Source organism: Anolis sagrei, chromosome 6 (assembly GCF_037176765.1).
Source record: "Anolis sagrei isolate rAnoSag1 chromosome 6, rAnoSag1.mat, whole genome shotgun sequence".
In the NCBI taxonomy this organism is placed as follows: Eukaryota; Metazoa; Chordata; class Lepidosauria; order Squamata; family Dactyloidae; genus Anolis; species Anolis sagrei.
Window position 1 is genome coordinate 120903447 of NC_090026.1, and position 19870 is coordinate 120923316.

At 39.4% G+C, this 19870-nt stretch overlaps 1 protein-coding gene across 4 annotated transcripts in view; it reads right to left on the reverse strand.

Annotated features, from left to right (window-relative positions):
• DPP6 (dipeptidyl peptidase like 6) overlaps positions 1-19870 on the reverse strand; it is a 692619-nt gene that overhangs the window by 401651 nt on the left and 271098 nt on the right. The gene's annotated exons all lie outside the window — the stretch shown is intronic.

Sequence of the window (19870 nt, forward strand, 5' to 3'; positions counted from 1 at the left end):
CAACTTCTCCGTGTATTCATGGACTCAACATGACCAAACTTCACAATCCAGCCACTGAAAATATATTCATGTTACTTCGTTGTGGTATCTTGTCTTGCTTTGTCCACAATGTCTTCATTTTACAAACACTTTAATTGATTGGTGCGGTGAACCTCATCAATTGATCGGTGGTATCTTGATGCTGGATCTAATGATATGGATCAATGCAACAAAATCATAGAGGTCAACCAGCATAAATTAGATTTAAATGGCAGGGTTTTGAAGGTAAAGAAGACTTCAGTGAAGAGAAGTCATCCCAAGGAAATACATTTTAAAAGGGCATATTTTCAGCTTTATGAAATGCCACGTTTTAAGGGCTATCTCAAAGTTGGAGAATATCTAGATCTAACATAAATTTTGAAGGCTTCCTGAAATGTATGCAGTTTGTTATGCTCTAGCTGTGACTTATGGATGTTCACAGTTTCATAGGATGTATACCTTTCTCCTCCTTATGTTCTTGCTTTCACGTATACAAGCAAAATGAGTTGCCAATGCTACTGCTGTCAGAGAAGGACATTCTATGTCTATCCGCAGGCAACATCCAAAATCTACTGCCCTTAAATTAAATTGGGTTCAGGACATGCTACTTCATTTTCCCTTTAGTCAGTGTGTAAAAAAAAGTCTTAGGAAAATGCAGATTTTAAAAAAGGTCATGCTGTCATTGCCTTGACTTTGAAATTTCCCTGTGGATAGAACTGTGTGCATCTGTAATCTTCCTGTATTTCTAAAAACAATAGGGAGATACATTTGATATCCCACTAAGTACTGAGAAGAACAACCCCATTCACATTTCTCAAAGTTAAAAATGATATAGTACTGGAATATGGATATAGAAAAGTAATCCTTCACTGCTCCACAACCTTGTAAAAGTGATGGCCATCAATCAGGCCCCTTCTGCACTGCCATATAATCCAGATTTTCAAATCGGATAATCCACATTCTCTGTTTGAACTGGATTATATGAGTCTATATTGTCATATAATCCAGTTCAAAGCAAATAATCAAGATTTTAGATGGCAGTGTAGAAGAGGCCCCAGTTTTTTCCATTTCTGAAGGAAGACTGTGCCGTCACACCCAGACCCTATAAAAATAAAACTAAGATGTGCTTCTTTCTTTGTCTGGGCGGACCGCGGGGGTCTTTCTTGAGAAGCTTGAGATTCCCAGCAACTGAGACTACTACAGGCTTTGAACATCAAAACAGAATATTTATTTCTCAAAGTCCTTGTAGACTTGGCACAGCTTGTTAAGGTTACGAACAAAACAGTCAATTGGTGAAACCACAGAGATGATCTTTCTTTCCTTTTTCTCTAGTCACTGAGCTGCCTTCATCCAAATGGTAGAAAAAATCCTGAGATCTTTTTACCCCAACCCTGGGCCACTATCTTTTAGAAAGCGTAGGCCTTCCCTATTCCAGCCCAAGGTTAGTTTTGGAGATGAAGCAAATAATGCTCAATAACTATTTCTCAATAACTCAATATCTATAACTCAATTGCTCAATTACTCAATTGCTATTCTATCTATCTGTCTCAATTAGGTTCTTTATCTATAGCATCTCAATTGTTCTTACAATGGTTTTTTCAGAGTTACCTGCCTGACCAACAGCACATCTGAAGCTTTCTTTCTCTACTGAAGGAGGCAGGGGAGATTCCAAAATGGAGATCTCAACCCAGGAAAAAAGGCGGTCTCTAAACCCAAAAGAGATACTTTCTGAACCAATAGCTGCAAAAGGGGGCTGCAGGCTGGCTTTCTAGCCTCTAATGCTGTTAACTTTTAGAGTGCAGCTGAGATTGTAGCAACACTATCCCATGCAACTAAAAGGTAATGCAAACTATGCTCCTGGAAGAAGGAACAAAGACGCATTTCTTGAATTGTCCCTTCACTGTGTTCAGTTTTGTCTTCTATTGCTCTCAAAGGAGATGCATGTAACTTTAGTCTTTTCCATCCGAAAAGCATTATACAACTCAGAGCATGACACCTGCCAAATTTATGGACACTGTACAACTCTGAGCATGACACCTGTCACATTTCAGGGAAAATCAGTAAAGGGTTCCTACTGTGTATGTGATTAGAATGGGTGACATCCCAAATTCTTTCTGCTGGATTCAATAGTGACCCACGGTGACAACTATGGTTTGTTTTCTACCAAAATAAAAAAGGTATACATGTTACAGGTTTCTACTATTACCTTTTAGGGAATTATTCCTTGAAAATGCCAGCAGTTAATACAGAAAAAATAAAATGTCTCTGCATATCTGCTGTGCACGCGCACATATGTCATGTCACCTATTGACTTATGATGACTCATTCATTTAATAGGGTTTTCTTAGGAAATGAATTCTCAGAAGTGGCTTTGCAGCTCCTTCCTCTGAAATATAGTCTATATGTACCTGCCATTTGATTGGAAATCTTCCATCCAAACACCAACCAGAGCTGATCTTGCTTAACTTCCCAGATCAGATGGGATCTGGGATCTGGTGTCTTTAGGGTATTTAGATGTACACAAATCTGTTTTACATCAGACCAACTGTAAAATGAATGGGCATTCATTTTATTTTTCAACCATTCTTAAAATGAACTCAATCCCCACTTAGTCCATATCTGATTCCTTCAAGCTGCTGATGTGAGGCAGAGATCTATCCAGATGGCCAGGAGAGCTAATAATATTTGTAGGGTTCTTGACAAGACTGTTGTAGGGAAACAGGCATATCCATGAAATCCATCCTACATTCCATTCACTTTTCTGCCACAAAATCATAGTGCATTACAGTTTATTTTAGTCCTTGACTTTCCAGATGTTTCCAATGTCAAGTTCTAGAGCAGTGTTTCTCAAACTTGCTAATGTTGCGACCCCTTAATACAGTTCCTCATGCTGTGGTTATCCCCATCCATAAAATTATTTTTGTTGTTACTTCATAACTGTAATTTTGCCACTGTTATGAATCGTTATGAATCATAATGTAAATCTCTGATATGCAGGATGTATTTTCATTCACTGGACCCAAGTTAGGGGAAAACGGACCTTGACGTTTGGGAGTTGTAGTTGTTGAAATTTATAGCTAACCTACAATCAAAGAGCGCTCTGAGCTCCACCAATGATGGAATTGAACCAATCTTGGGACACAGAACTCCCATGACCAACAGAAAATACTGGAAGGGTTTGGTGGGCATTGACCTTGAGTTTGGGAGTTGTAGTTCACCTACATCCAGAGAGCACTGTAGACTCAAACAATGATAGTAGAGCTGGACAAAACTTGGCATAAATACTCAATATGCCCAAATGTGAACACTGGTGGAGTTTGGGGAAAATAGACATTGACATTTATAGTTGCTGGGTTTATAGTTCACTTACAATCAAAGTGCCCCTTGAACCCCACTAAGGATAGAATTGGCCAATCTTTCCACACAGAACCCCCATGATAATTCTGTGTTTTTTGATGGTCTTTGGCAACCTCTCAGACACCTCCCTCATACCCCCCCCTGAGGGGGGGGCAACCCCCAGGTTGAGAAACACTGTTTTAGAGGCTGAAAAGCACAAGAGGAGAGGATTCAATGGCCATGCTTATGAGGGTCCGTTCTCACCCTATTTGCATTGAATAAATAATTTGAAATATATACCCACATCTTGCCTTTATATTTCAAAGACAGTTGATAACTGGCCACCTTTCAAATTAAACTACCATGATATTATAGATTTTATGACTGAAGGACCCCAGTAAAGTTCCAAAGAACACCAGGATTTTCAAATATCATTAGAAACGCTACTGCTGGGTGTCACTAAACATCACATAATACACATTGTGCTTATCAAAGATAAGATGAACTGTGCCCAATGATACAGAAAGATCCATAAAACTAGTTTGCTGAATACATCTGAATTACTCCCAATGCATTCCCAGTTAGTGAAATATTACATGTCCCACCAGTTTGTTAATGAAATACATCATTCCCATTCAGCTTAATTAAATGTCTGTCTAACACCAAAGAGAACGGTTCCAACTTGAGGAATACATTTACCGGCAGCATGCACAACTCAGGGGTTGTATCTCATGAAGAGTTATGTCTGATCCACATGAACTCCTTTCAAAAATGTTAAATATTAGTAAAGCTGAGGCTGCCTTTTCCTCCTCTGCACACAAAGACAGCACTCAAAGGAGAACTTAAATCAAACAGGAACAAAGAGCTCAAAAATAATAATAAAAAAACACACCAGAGAACTCCAAACTAAAAAAAGCACCAAGAACTTTGTGAAGTCTTGGCTCTGCCTTTTCCTCTCGTTTGCTTCAGTTCCTCTGTCTATAGGCGTTCCCAACAGTATCTTCCTTTGTATTTGTTTTTGGGTGGAGCTTAGAATCCCCCAACAGACCAGTCTTAGTTGATCTATTCCATTTCCCTGTATAGAGCTCTCTTGCTGGACTCCTCCCTTTTCTACAGTCAATAGAGGCTTGAATATTGTTTGGTAATCCTAAACCAAGAAATCCAAGCAGGCATTCTTAGCACCTGCTGCATTTAGCAGTATTTTTATACCAATAGTCCAAAGGATAGCAGAAGCTTTTGGCCAGCCTAAGCTTCACAGGAGATAAGATTAAGACAGTATGTAAGCAACAATTTGCATCAGAGGCAAGAGAGACTTTCAAAGACCCCAGAGAGATGAGTGCAGACAGCAAAATCTCCTTTGGCAATGTATTGTTTTAAGTTACCTTATGATAGTCCTGGGTGGAGTTAACCCTTTATTCATCTTGTTTCAGTAAACTCATTTGGTTATCTTTTCAGCTTGCCTAAAGTGCCTCTGTCTGCTAAGGGTCTTAATCTTAACAGAAGATATTAGAGAGTCCCTGAGTAAAGCCAGACAATATAGTTTTCCCAACGGCATGTGTGGGCTGTCACAAACTCAAATAACTTTTCCAAAATAAATACTTTATATATTTGATGAAGGCAATCTGCTTGATAAAAGTGTGTGCCATTATACATTTGCATGTGTTTTTTGGTTATTTTTGCTGCTATAGATATATACAGCTCCCTCATGCTTTTGTAATAATTTCCAGATAGATAGAGAGATAGATAGATAGATAGAGATATATAGATATGAATGACCATTATTACAAAAACTGAGCACAGGGCCACAGGGACAAACTCATGGGCACATGGACATGGCATGGGTTGTGAAAACAGCAGGCACAATTCCGGCCCCAGCTCCATGGATCCAGCTCATATGAACAACCTTAATCAAGCTTTATATAATACTTTTCTATATTATCCGTATCTCAGCAATAAATTGTAATCAGAGTGTGGAATCCTACCTTGGAGCTTAGCAAAAAGCAATATGTTCTCCTGATGAGCTATAAATAAGTCTCTAATTAAGAAGCCTTCCATTTTCAGTGTTCTGAATCATTTGTCCTTCAATGGTTTTATATAATGTCTGATAACAATTTTCAGGCTTAGATAATATTCCAATAGTTAAGCATGAATTATTAGCTCATTTTTCTAAGAGTCATTCATCATCACTTAAAAGGAATCTTCCACTAATGTGCCAGGAGAGAAACTGATGCCCTCCTAGTTTTTTTTTTCCGGCTTCATAGTTCCATCCTTAAAAAAAATCAAATGATATTTTTACCTACTGTAATTTTTTTCCTATACAGAATTGATGTTGTTTTACATATTTGTTTGTCATTTTGTTCCAAACTAAAATAGCCACAGAGATGAACAGAGCTTTGATTACTATTTTTTCATGATATTTCTCACTGCCAAATAAATAAGACACTTTTAAACACTGTAACAAAACCAAAACGCAAAACTCCAGCTTCAAGTATTGTATCTCTTCTCTGGATCCTAGCCTATTTCAAGACATTCTCCAAGTTGACCTTCTAAGGTCCTGTCCAACTGTGTCATTCCATTCAATAGTTATTTTAAGATAGTGTGGACAACCTGGTGTGTCCACAGTAGCTTATAGGAAAATCTCTCTTTGCTAAGCAGGGCATGACGTGTCATCATAGGTGGTCCCTTGTGGTTGAGTATGGTTGTCTTCCAGAAGAAGAGTCTTGGCAATGTTTTCACAATTGACTGTAGAAACCTATTCTGGATCCTCATAGTCTTTTGCAGTGAGGACATATGTTTCCAGATGGAAGGCAGTCCTGACAAGGATTTGCTATGATATGATTCTTCCTTTCGGCCTCTTTTTGTACCTCCATGTGACCTCTACATACCAAGTACAGTAATGTTTCACATAGAAGCTAGAATGTACAGTGTTTAATTACATGTACATGCCTCCAACTGGTAATGGAAACATTCAATAACCAGTAAGAATAGCTAACCCATCTTTAATGAATACTGAACAGTGACTCATTCAATGGTATCTGTCTTCTTTCCACTGCTGCCCTAATAGCAGATTGAGAATGAGTTTTAGATTGAAGAATGGTGTTGACAAAAGGGGTGTTCTTCCAACAAAATTGCTTTAATCAAAATCAGACCCTCCTACAATTGCTGTAAAGAACTCTGAGAAATGAAAGAAGATTTGATCACAGAGGAGTCATGTTGTGTCTGTTTTTTAAACCAACCTTTATGGGAAATATAATTGGATTATATTTCCCATAGTATATTTCCAGCATTGGGTTCTGATATGCTAGCTAGCAGAACTGATGCCTGTTATCTCAAAGTATACTCATTACATCTCCGCTATGGATTGAAAAACAGAATCTATAAGGGTTGCTCTTCATGAATGCCAAGTAAGCCAAAGTCACAAAGAAAGCATTAAATAAGCTAGGGCCTATACGTCTGTATATGATGTTTCTTTCAAACAATGCAGCTGCTCATATAGTTGCATGCAAATGTCAATAAGAATAGTATTTAATGGAGACAGAAATCAGAAAAGGGTTACTTAAGGATTTAACATTTGGGCTTTTTTCATGTCAGAGCAACTAGAGAAACAGCAAGTCGCTTCTGCTTTGAGAGAATTGGCTCAGAGGTCATTGCCCAGAGGACGCATGGATGTTTTGACATTTTATTTATTTATTATTTATTATTTACTTCATTTGTATACCGCCATTCTCAGCCCTAAGGCGACTCATAGCGGTTTACAACAAGCAAAAACAAGGCGAACAATCAAGGCAAAAATTCAATGCGGCATCAACAAGGTACTTAAAAACAGTTAACACAGAAACAAATTAAACATTCTAACAGTAATAAACATTCAGTGGCGTCTCATAACTAGAATCATGATCCAAACTCGTCAGTCGTAGTTCCATTTCCTGAAATTCATTGCACTGCTTATTCAAATGCCTGTTCAAATAACCAGGTTTTCACTTTCCTCCGGAATACCATCAATGAGGGGGCCAATCTTGTGCGAGGCTTCTCTCATGTCCACACATGAGGAGCTGGAGCTGATAGAGGGAGCTCATCCACACTCTCCCTGGATTCGAACCTCTGACCTATCGGTCTTCAGGCCTACCGGCACAAGGGTTTAACCCAGGCACCACCGGAGGCTCCAAGATTTGGGCTGCAACTATCCTTATCACTATCCTCCTCTGAAACAATCAACAAATCACTTGCTTTCAAAGCTCTTATTTTGTTCCATTGGCTGTTTGCCAAATGCTTTATTTCTTTGGTTCACATTGTCATCTTAGACTGCTACCATTAAAGGCAAGAATTAGATGTCACTTCTTAGATATGATTTGAGAGTTGTATTGCCAGAAAAATAACTTATCCAAAGCAGGCTAAAACTGTTGTTGCTGTTGTGTGCCTTCAGGTTGTTTCTGACTTAAAGTGAACCTGTAACATGGTTTTGGGAGGTGGAGGGGGTAGAATTTACCCAGGGTCACCCCAGGGACGTTTTCATTCTTGAGCAAAGAATTGAACCATGGTTTCCAGAATTGCAGTCCCATGTTCAAAGCACTACATTATGCTGGGTGTGGGATCAGATATAGTTTGCTGTGAAAATGAAAATACACCCTGAAATACTCACTAAAGATACCTCTACTCCCTAGTGGCATCATTATACAAGAAAAAAAATGATGTGATTGCTTTTAAGCTGTGGAAAGAGGAAGAGGAGGGCAGGAACTCAAGTAACTTTGTGGAGCTCAAATGAGTTCCATTAATGCCACCAATCTAGTCACAAATTATAACCGGAATGTGAATGGGAAAGACCAACCTAGCTCTGGAGTCCATGAAGTCTGTGCTGGTTGATCTTATATTCCCTTTTTAGCAAAGATAAAGAAAACCGATTTTATCATAGATTATGAGAGGCTGTGACTGTGAAGGAAGGAACCAATCTGAAAAATTCAGGAAAAGAGGGACAAAAATATGTAAGAAGATGGTCCATAAATCAAAACCAATGCTATTTTGTATAATGGGAGTAGGAATATCCACTATCTCACAGAAGAAAACCAGGAAACATGTGACCACATAGATGTCAAAATCTATCCAGTAGTATTTTTCTTTGCTGTCACCAATTAATTATTAAGGTTCCTTTTGCTGCCACCATCTATTGATTCATAGACCACCTCCTTTACTAGAATGTTTAAGAAGACACACAAACTCTTCAGGTGAAATGAAACAAGAGTATGTTGTTTATTTTGTTCTTGAACAGTAAAGATGCGTAATGGTTTCACTAAATTGTCAGGCTTTACTTTTACAGAGATTGGTCTTATAACTTGAGTTTCTTAAAAGCAATGTTCCACACACAGGAATACAAACAGGCTATTTTGAACCTTTTGAACCCTCTTTCCACACTAGCACTCTAACACTATAGAGGCCTACAATATTTCTTACTCCTTCTTCCTGAAGGCTTTTACCATTTTCCTCAAAGAGGTATATTTCATATAGCAGTTCCCAAAACTCTTCATTCCTTCCTTCCTTCCCTTTCAAAACTTCTAATTAACTTCTTCAAACACCAAACTCCCAACTTCAAACTGATAAGACTCTGGTTGCATTAGCTCTTACTTTCCTTTCCCTCTGGCTCCACCTCTCTCCAGTTGCTAAGCAACGCCCTCCAATTTCATCTGCCAATCAGCCTATACTTCCAGTTTGAAGCTGCCTGATCACTCCATTCCTTTGGACTCCTTAGCTTTTCCAAGTCAGGCCTGTTTACTGCCTTTACACCAACCCTGTAAGGTAGGTCCATCCATTACACAAGCCTAAACTGGAGACAGAAATTCATCCAATCATTCAATGCTTTTGTTAACCAAATGTATGTTAGCAGATTTTTTTTCAATGTACTGTCTTTTATGCCTGGTCTAAAGAACAGAAAGGAATAGGAACCTTAGAAAACACAGAGAGACTAGCGCCAGCTAATTCAAGCAAGACACAAATGGTTGCAGTTAAAACTGGGGGGAAAGAGGCGAGGGAGAAGAGGAGATATTATTATTTAATCCAAGTAATTATTTGATGGAGCACCAATACAGAAGACTTTAAAGAGAATTATTAAAGGCAATTTTGCCTAGTGGAGTTCACTTCCCATGTAATGCTCCATTTCCCTTGAGGTTTTAAATTCAATTGCGTTATTCATAACTCAAGGGCCTGTGACTCAATAAGAATGACTCAGGAGATTTCAGCCTATTTGATTGTTTTAATGGAAGAAAGCTATATGACACCCTTGTACATTTGGTTCTCTTTTCAAGAGCTTCTCTACCACTTCAGATTCACATTAGCCTAAGACAAGTTTTCCTAAACTGATATCCATGCCCTTCAATGAAAACCAGGACATGTGTGGTCCAGCAATATCAGAGTTTGATGAAGATGGCAAAAGTTATGAATGAATAAGGGAAGGCTATGGATATTTAATCCTGGTCTGGATTTCTTTTTCTGCAATTGAGGAAATGTGACATAGATAGATAGACTGATAGACAGATAGATAAAATCAGACTGTTGTTACCCACGTATGTCCTTTGTGAGCTCAATTAGAATAACCATCTTACTTTAGTCATTTCCATCAGGCTAATATGTTAACCAGTGTTTCAGTAGGGGGACATATTAAAGATAACCAAGACAATAAATATGGTGTAGTGGTTTCAGTGTTGCACTATGATTTTGGAGACTAGGGCTCAAATCTCCACTTGGCCTTGGAAACTCATTGGGTGACTTTGAGCTGCTCTCAGAATGCAAGGGCAGTCAGATCTCCTCTAAATAAAGCTCACCAAGAGAAACCCATGATAGGATCACATTAGGATATCACAATAGTACAGGGTAGCAAACAACAGCAGCAACAACAAATCATGGTCAACAAACAATGGAGATGTAATATTTTCTAACATTGATCTTGCAGAAGTGTCCATAAAATCTATATCATAGTAGTGAACTGTTTTTAAGGTGGCCCCAGACTCATTTCTTGTTTCATCTTATTGTAACAATTACAAATCAGCAAGTATATTATACTAACACACTGAAAGAGCAGCCACACAAGGAACTTTGAGTCGCCTTTGGGCTGAGGAAGGCGGTATACAAATACAATGAATAAATAAAGCAAATGTATCCCTTTCCCAAGTTTGCAACTCATCCTGCAGCGAGCTCTCTTTTCTGTCATATGTTTATAGAATCATAGACTTGGAAGATACCACATAGGCCATCTAGTCCAACCTCCTACCATGCAGGAAAAGCACAATCAAAGCACCCCTGTGACGGTGCGAGTGGCGCTACCTGTGTGTAGAACTTTAAAGTGCAAAGGTTTAAACTGTATAACATGCCCAAACTTTCCTAGTTTGTAAATGTATAGTTGGATTGATTGGTTATTTATAGCTGTCAATCAATGTTGTTTGCACCAGTTATATTGCTTCCTCAACTCAATTGGCTCCACCTCTTCCTGGAGGAGGGCAGAGTTTTCCTTTTCCATTGTACCATCAAACTTTCTATCAGATAGACGTGAGAAAGAGACTTGGCTCTAAAGCCCTTAATTAAGTTACCTCTCATCACCAATTCTAGGGGTTTTACCCTTAGGACTCATGCTTCATGTCCAGATTGCCCTGGACAACATTGAGGAGTCCCAAGCGCCTTCAAACTGGTCCTTTGGCATCAAAAGGAAGACTCTGTGCCTTCAACTTAGGCCATTGGACTGGGGGTTGTGTTTGTTCTGACCTTCATAGCCATTGAGAAAAGAGGGAACAGGAAAAGCTTCTCAGCTGCGAAATCTCCTTGGACCCAAGACAACCAGAGACTGTAATGTATATTTCCTTTGAGTTATCTACAGTGTTTTGGTCCTTGGGAGTTCCAGTTCTTTAAAGGAAGGCAAGAAGCAATCCCCTAGGGAAAAGATGTCACATCTATGTCTCTTTCACTAAGAGTTATAGCCCCCAGGTGCGACGGCATAACCCCGACAGATGGCCATCCACCTTCTGTTTAAAATCCTCCAAGGATGGAGTTTCCACTACACACCAAGGCAGGAAGTTTGATCGTTGAACAGACCTCACAGTAAGGAAATTCTTCCTAATGTTCAAGTGAAATTTCCTTTCCTGTAATTTGAACCCATTGCTCCGAGCCTGAGTCTCCAAGGCAGCAGAAAACAAGCCTGCACCCTCTTCTTTATGATAGCCTTTCAAATATTTATAAATGGCTGTTATGCCTCCTCTCAACCTTCTCTTCTGCAGGCTAAAAATGTAGAAAAATAAGAAACTCAAATACTTTGAAGTAACCCTAAAAAACAAGAATTATGCTTGATTAGACTATCTTGTAATTCCTCATCATTCAAGCAGAGGGTTTTTAACAAAGTCGCTCACATATTACCCAATTCAGTCAACTGGGACAAGTAATTACTTTTGATAGATGAAAAAACTGTCATAAGGTATTTTTCCCATACAGTTAAATGCTGGGAGATTAGACTCTTATGACTGGGTTCAAAAATTTCCATGACACAACTGCAAAGCTAAAGGAACATTCAAAAGGAAAGGGAGCTTTATTATATTTTAAAACTGTATCACAGTATGTGTCGAGAGACGTTAAGACTTGTCACTCTTAAACAGTGATTGGGGGAAAGAAGAAGAAGCTTGAAACTACATAACTAGGTAACCAAACAAATCTCCACACAGCCTGGGATCAAAATGTAACTGTCATTGACTCTTAGGCCTCTTCTACACTGCCATATAAAATCCAGATTATCTGCTTTGAACTGGATTATATTGCAGTGTAGACTCATATAGTCAAATCCTGGTACAGTCATTTGGTGACATTCCTAAATTTAATATGACTTTTATTCTATCATTCAAGTCATATATAAAGATACTAAAAAACATTAGGTTCAGAATCAACTTGGAAGTTCTACTGATCCAAGCTAATAAATACTAAAACATCAATTGGGCTCCATCTTACATAATCTTTCCTTTTAGCTAACACAAAGAAAACTTCTTAAAACAATTCTTCTGTACAAGAACTGTAAGGATACTTCTTGGAGTGACAATGATAATTAATAATGTTTAGGCGACAAGGATAATAGAATACAGGAACATGTTGAATATTTATGAATATAGCCTACTCTAGATATCTTTAGTGGGCATCATCATAGCAAAATCAGCCTTCACTTATTAATCATCAGAGCACATCTGAGGAAATTACCAATGCAAGGACTGTCTTATGAGCAACATACCAGACTTTGACAAAGCACCAAAGAAAGAGAACTTAAGTTTCCTGAGCTACAAATCTATAATGTCCAATTTCCAAACCACTGATAAGCTTTTCCATAAATTTCTCAGAAAACAAATTATCCAAAGCTTCAAGAGCAGCAAAACTCAAGACACTTATGGACCTCCTCCTTAGTACTGGACTGCTTTGTGGTTTTCTGTAAAACTTCCTAAGCAAATGTACTATCTCTAAAATGATTGTTCTGTCTACACAAGTGCCATAGTGTTTCCAGTTTCAATGTATGGTTGTGACTGTTGGACAATTAATAAAGCTTAACTCATCTCATTTAAAATGTGGTGCTGGAGGAGAGTTCTACAGGTTGCGGACTGCTGAAAAGACAAACATTAATGAAGTCCCAATTCTCCTTAGAAGCCAGAATGATAAACTGAGGCCCCTTCCACACCACTAAATAAAATTATATTTCCTTGCTACTTATCTGTTGGATATTTTTCTCTGCCTTGAACTGGAATATATGGCAGTGTGGACTCTGAGAACCCAATTCAAAGCAGATATTGTGGGGTTTTCTGCCTTGATTTTCTGGGTTATATGGCTGTGTGGAAGGGCCCTGAGGCTATTGTAGTATGGATGTATGATGAGATGACATTACTCATTAGAAGAGGCATCCATGTGTATACAGTGGAAGGGAGAAGGAAAAGAGAAAGACATTACAACTCAATCAAGAAAGCCACAGGCTAGAATTCCAAGAATGTGATCAGAACTGTGAATAGCAGATTGTTGGAAGTCCCTCATTCATGGGGCAGGACTAAGACGAAGCTAATATGGTGGCAATCAATAAGTGATTAATTTTGTCATTTGGGAGTTGCAGTTGCTGGGATTTATAATTAACCTACAATCAAAGAGCATTCTGAACTCCACCAACAATGAACTTGAACCAAACTTAGCACACACAGAACTCCCTTGACCAACAGAAAATACTGGAAGGGTTTGGTGAACATTGACCTTGTGTTTGGGAGTTGTAGGTCACCTACATCCAGAGAGCACTGTGGACCCAAACAATGATGGATCTGGACCAAACTTGACACGAATACTCAATATGACCAAATATAAACATTGGTGGAGTTTGGAGAAAACAGACCTTGACATTTGGGAGTCATATCTGCTGGGATTTATAGTTACAATCAAAGAGCATTCTGAACCCCACCAATGATAGAATTAGGCCAAACTGCCTACACAGAACCCCCATGACCAACAGAAAATACTATGTTTTCTGATGGTCTTTGGCGACCCCTTTGACACCCCCTTGTGACCCCCAAGTTGAGAAACACTGCATTAGGGAAACGATTATATGTCACAGTACAGCTCGGCCTCTATATGGTTTTGTCATGAGAAATATTTCCCCTTGTAACAAGCTAGAATAAAATCTCTAGACCATGACCACTTCTGAGCCCTTCTTCATAAAAGCTGGAAGATCTAATAATGGATTTCCTGAACAAGTTGTAGCTTGGCCTTTAGAAGAAGGGGATGGAAGCATTCCTAGGCTACAACCTTTATATAAAAAGCTCTTTAAAATGTGTCCATGAACCTCCTTGCTTTTTCCGAGAAACTGGTTTATTACATTTCTGTATCAGTCTCTGACAGAGGTGAAGAGAGATAAGTGGAAGCAGCATTAATTCCTTCCCTAATAGCACTCTGAGCCCCAACGTAAGAGGCGAGCAGTTCTTCAAAGGAGGAACACTTCTGCAATTTCGAAATCCCATCTTCTTGATATATACCTCCATCAAAGCAAAGTCTTGTCCTGCACTGTTCTTCCTATAACCATATCCCCAGGAACACAGCTCCAAATTGGACAGAGAGCATGTGATTCCCTCTGCAGTGGGAATTAATGAGATTATTTCAACCATGTAAATAAAGCTTCTTAAAGACACTTGTATTTCATTACAAACCTGTGCGTGCTGGTGTTTTCTATCAGAAGCCTACCTGTTTGAACTCCTTTCAGATCTTCCCAACTACATAAAACTGCTAATGTAACACCAATCCGTGTTAGATTACTTAGCTTCCTTTCTAATACAATGTGTGTCGGGATGAACCTGCTGCTATAGTTGATGAATGATGCCTCCTACAGCTTTACAGACTGAAATAAGAAACATGAATATTTGAAGGTAGGTAAAGGAAGAAAACTCACCATTTAATACCCAATACATATTTTCCTTATACTATTCCTATATCCAGTGGCTCAGCTAGAAATGTATTGTGCATGAAGAATGACCAAAAAATCTGTGTTGGAAAAACTGGTTACAGTACTAGGCAATGATGGAGAAAAATATTCAAGAGATAAATTGCAAGGAAATACAATTCAGTTTTTAAAGTTGCCTATGTTAGCAAAATAGACATACATAATTCTCTGCAACCAGGTCAATTTTTTAGAAAGACACACCAGACTGAACTTTTTCTCTTCCTGGATATTGTTATTTCATCTGATTTCGATATCACTGGAGAAAACACAATGGATGGGTCAACAGCAGACCTCAATACTTAGGAAGACACCTGAGAATTCAACCTGGGGATCACAACTATATATAGCGGAGACATCTGCCCTTGCGCTTTGCTACTCTGCTGCTGAATATGTATGCCCAGTGTGGAATACATCTCACCATGTTAAAACGGTGGATGTGGCTCTTAATGAGACATGTTGCATTACCACAGGATGTCTATGCCCTACACCACTGGAGAAATTATACTGTTTATCCAGTATTGCACCACCTGACATCTATAGGGAAGTAGCAGCCTGTAATGAAAGGACCAAGGCAATGAATTATCTGGCCCATCCTCTGTTCAGATATCGATCAACATGCCAATGCCTTAAATCAATACCGAAATGCAACTTAATGGTATAACATTAGAACATGTTTACCATTTCCACTACCTTGGCAGCCACCTCTCCACAAAAGTCAACATTGACAATGAAACACAACACCGCCTGAGCTCTGCGAGTGCAGCATTCTTCCAAATAAAGCCAAAAGTGTTTGGGGACCAGGACATCTGTAGGGATGCCAAGATGCTTGTTTATAAATCCATTGTCCTCCCAACCCTGCTATACACCTGTGAAACTTGGACTGTCTACAGATGTCATACGCAACTCCTGGAACAATTCCATCACCGCTGCCTCTGAAAAATCCCGCAAATCTCTTGGGAAGACAGGCAGACAAATGTCTGTGTCTTGGAAGAAGCAAAGACCACCAACATTGAAGCGATGCTCCTGCGCCATCAACTCCACTGGACTGGCCATGTTGTCTGAATGCCCTTTCACCAGTGGGAAGCCCTGGCCCTTGAGCGCTCTACCTGGAGGTCAGCTGTGACCAGCAGTGCTGCAGAATTCAAAAAGGCATGAATGGAGGGCAAAAGGGAGAAACATGTCCAGAGGAAGGCGTGCCAAGCCAACACTGATTGGAACCGACTTCCATCTGAAAACCGATGCCCTCACTGCAGAAAAACATGCGGATCAGGAATAGGGCTCCACAGCTATCTATGGACCCATCGCCAAGACACCACATCTGGAAGACAATCATCCTCAACTGGGTGACTTAGAAGGCACTGAACAGACTGCGCTCTGGCACCATGAGATGCAGAGCCAACCTTAAGAAATGGGGCTACAAAATGGAGTCTACGACATGTGAGCGTGAAGAAGTGCAAGCCATAGACCACTTACTACAATGCAGCCTGAGCCCTGTCACATGCACAATGGAAGACCTTCTTACAGCGACACCAGAGGCACTCAAAGTGGCCAGCTACTGGTCAAAGGAAACTTAGTCTATTGCCAAGTTTTTAACTTTGTTCATGGTTTTTCTACGCATTATAACTGTATTCTCAATTCGCTTATGACATGATAAATAAATAAATACCTAAAGATTGAGGTCAAAATGTAAAGTCCCAATCTGTTAGGACTCCAAATATCTTCACAAGCATCTTAAATTAAGACTGGGGGCATACTGGGAGCCAATTCTCTGTGGACTAGCATTCATATTGTATTTCAGTCAGGAATTGTACCACTACATTTTGCACAAGCTGTAAGCTCTGAGCAATCTTCATGGGAAGTGCCAACTTTTCACTGCCAAATTCTTATCAAATATTCCTTTAAAAAAAAAGAGGGATGCAAAAATAGTATGGAACAAGTTAATGAATCAACTGCAAGAAAATGGCAAATATGGAATCGGTTGATTCAATGATCCACAACTGACCAGGAGTTCTTTCTTCTACATAAAGTTGTTAATGTGTTGTCGAAGGCTTTCATGGCCAGAATCACTGGGTTGCTGTGAGTTTTCTGGGCTGTATGGTCATGTTCCAGAAGCATTATCTCCTGACATTTCACCCACATCTATAGCAGGCATGCTTAGAGGTTGTAAGGTCTGTCGGAAACTAGGAAAATGGGGTTTATATATCTGTGGGATATCTTTGTGGTTTATATATTCCACAGATATATAAACCCCACTTGCCTAGTTTCCAACAGACCTCACAACCTCTGAGGATGTCTGCCATAGATGTGGGCAAAAAAACATCAGGAGAGAATGTTTCTGGAAAACACAGCAACCCAAAAAGTTGTTAGTTTTTTCACTTCTACAAATGTCACAACCAAGACAATAATAGAACAGTGCACTGGAAACAACCACAACTTTGTACACATTTTACATTGACAAGATCTTAGCATTTCCAGGTATGACTGGAAACACTCCTAATGAGAAAAAAAGGAGAACCATTGCCAATGTCAAGAATATGAAGTTAGGAAGCCCTCAAGTCTAGCTCTAGGGAAAACATTCTCATGTGTTCCAAAAGAGGAGGATTTACTGAAGTTCTCTTAATCATTGCTAAACTTTTACTTTTCTGAGATAACTTTCAAGCATTGCTCTGCTTTTCCCAATCACATTTCATTCCCTTCGACTGCAGAAGGCAGAGATGTGATGCAAGTTTTCTACCATTCCAGCTTTGATAAGAGGAGCGAGCGAGGAAGGAGGTGGATGACAATCTCTGCGCTAATGGTGCGGGTGCTTTCAAGGGCCATTCAAGCATCAACAAAACTCTGCATACATTACCAATACAGTAGAATGGAATCCCTAATGTGTTTTATAAAAATGCATCCATTATTTAAAATGAAGGCTATGCATTATTAATATTTCTCCCATTACTTTCTAAACACACTCCTTGGAAATACCAATATGGTTTTAACCAGTTTCTCAGAGCACATTGCTGAATGATTTCCCTAGTGCTGCCTGACCCAAACTTATGAGCAGAAATATACAAAATAGTTGAACCCAAAAAGCCTATCTCTGGCTCCTAGTATATGCTTTTGGTGGCCCAGATGAGTCACCAAAGGTGAGGAAAGAGTGGATGCATTTATTTTAATTGTGACATTATTAACCACTAAGGTATTACATGTAACCAAAACTATTCTGCTGTATAGAATAAACACAAAAGTGCATAAGAGATGCTCACAAATATTACTCCCTAACACAAGTTGTGAGATTCTTATTTCATTTCTAACATTTTGCAGGAATAACATCCACATGCAAGTCTCTTTCTTTTGTAAGAATTGGTATTGTATGTATTGGTTTGAGCTACAGTTCTGGAATTTGAATTCCTTCTTAGACTTGGAAACTCACTGGGTGACCTTTTGACAAGTCACATTCACTCAGCTTCAGAGGCAGGCAATAGCAAACTTCTCTCTCAACAAATCTTGCCAAGACAACCCTAAAATACGGTCATCTTAAGGCAGTGTTTCTCAACCTGAGGGTCGAGACCCCGGGGGGGGGGTCACAAGGGGGTGTTGGGGGGGGTCACAAGGGGGTGTTAGAGGGGTCTCCAAAGACCATCAGAAAACACAGTATTTTCTGTTGGTCATTGGGTTTCTGTGTGGGAAGTTTGACCCAATTCTATCATTGGTGGGGTTCAGAATGCACTTTGATTGTAGGCAAACTATAAATCCCAGCAACTACAACTCCCATATGTCATGGTCTGTTTTCCCCAAATTCCACCAGTGTTCACATTTGGGCATATTGAGTATTCGTGCCAAGTTTGGTCCAGATCTATCATTGTTTGAGTCCACAGTCCTCTCTGGATGTAGGCGAACTGCAACTCCCAAACTCAAAGTCAATATACACCAAAGCCTTCCAGTATTTTCTGTTGGTCATGGGAGTTCTGTGTGCCAAGATTGATTCAATTCCATCACTGGTAGAGTTCAGAGTGCTCTTTGATTGTAGGTGAACTATCAATCCCAGCAACTACAACTCCCAAATGACAAGATCAATTCTTCCCAACCCTAACAGTATTCCAATTTGGGCGTATCAAGTATTTGTGCTGAATTTGGACTAGTGAATAAAAATGCATCCTACGTATCAGATATTTACATTACAATTCATAGCAGTAGGAAAACTACAGTTATGATGTAACAGTGAAAACAATTTGATGGTTGGAGGTCACCACAACATGAGGAACTGTATTAAGGATTTGCAGCCTTAGGAAGGTTGAAAAACTCTGCCTTAGGGTCACCTTAAGTTAAAAACAACTTTAAGGCACACAACAACTTTCTCATTGAAGGCTAGCATGGTCTTTATACACAAGAGCCTGTAAAAATTGTTCTCTAACCAAATATTGCGCTGTTCTCCGTGCTGCTGCAACAACCCTTTCTTTTTCTCCATCGATATTTTCCCATCCCGCTATCTCTGTGAGCTAAAAGGAATTCACCCCCCTCCCCAATTTTTGCCAACTGTGTGTAGTAAAGTAATACCCACTGAACTTAATGGGACTCATTTCTAAGTAGACATGAAAAGGATTGCATTATTAGAAGGCTCATACATTGTACCCTATATGCTAGGCTACTCTAAGCATATCTTCCATCGCTTCCATTAAGGATTGAATTTCAGATACTCCGTTTAAATTAGCAGCCCATTATTTTTGTGGAGCATTGTAATGGAGGAAGAAGGAGCACTCTTGGGAATCCCAGTTCAAGAATAATGTTGCAAATGGGATGGAAGGAAAGAGTGTAAGGTGGCAAAAGCTTCAAGGTGAGATTGAAAGCAAGAAAGCATGAATTGAAGAAAGGCTCAATTTCTGATGTGATACAAATGCTGTCTGTATCACATCAGAATGCCTGCTATCCATTTTTGCCCATGGTCAGCTTACTTCAAATTCCCCAGCCCTACAAAAAGCGCAGAGAGTGGTCCTTACCTGGTCTATACTGGAAGCTATCCCTTCAGCAAAGAAATCCTCCATGGCCACTGAAGCAACC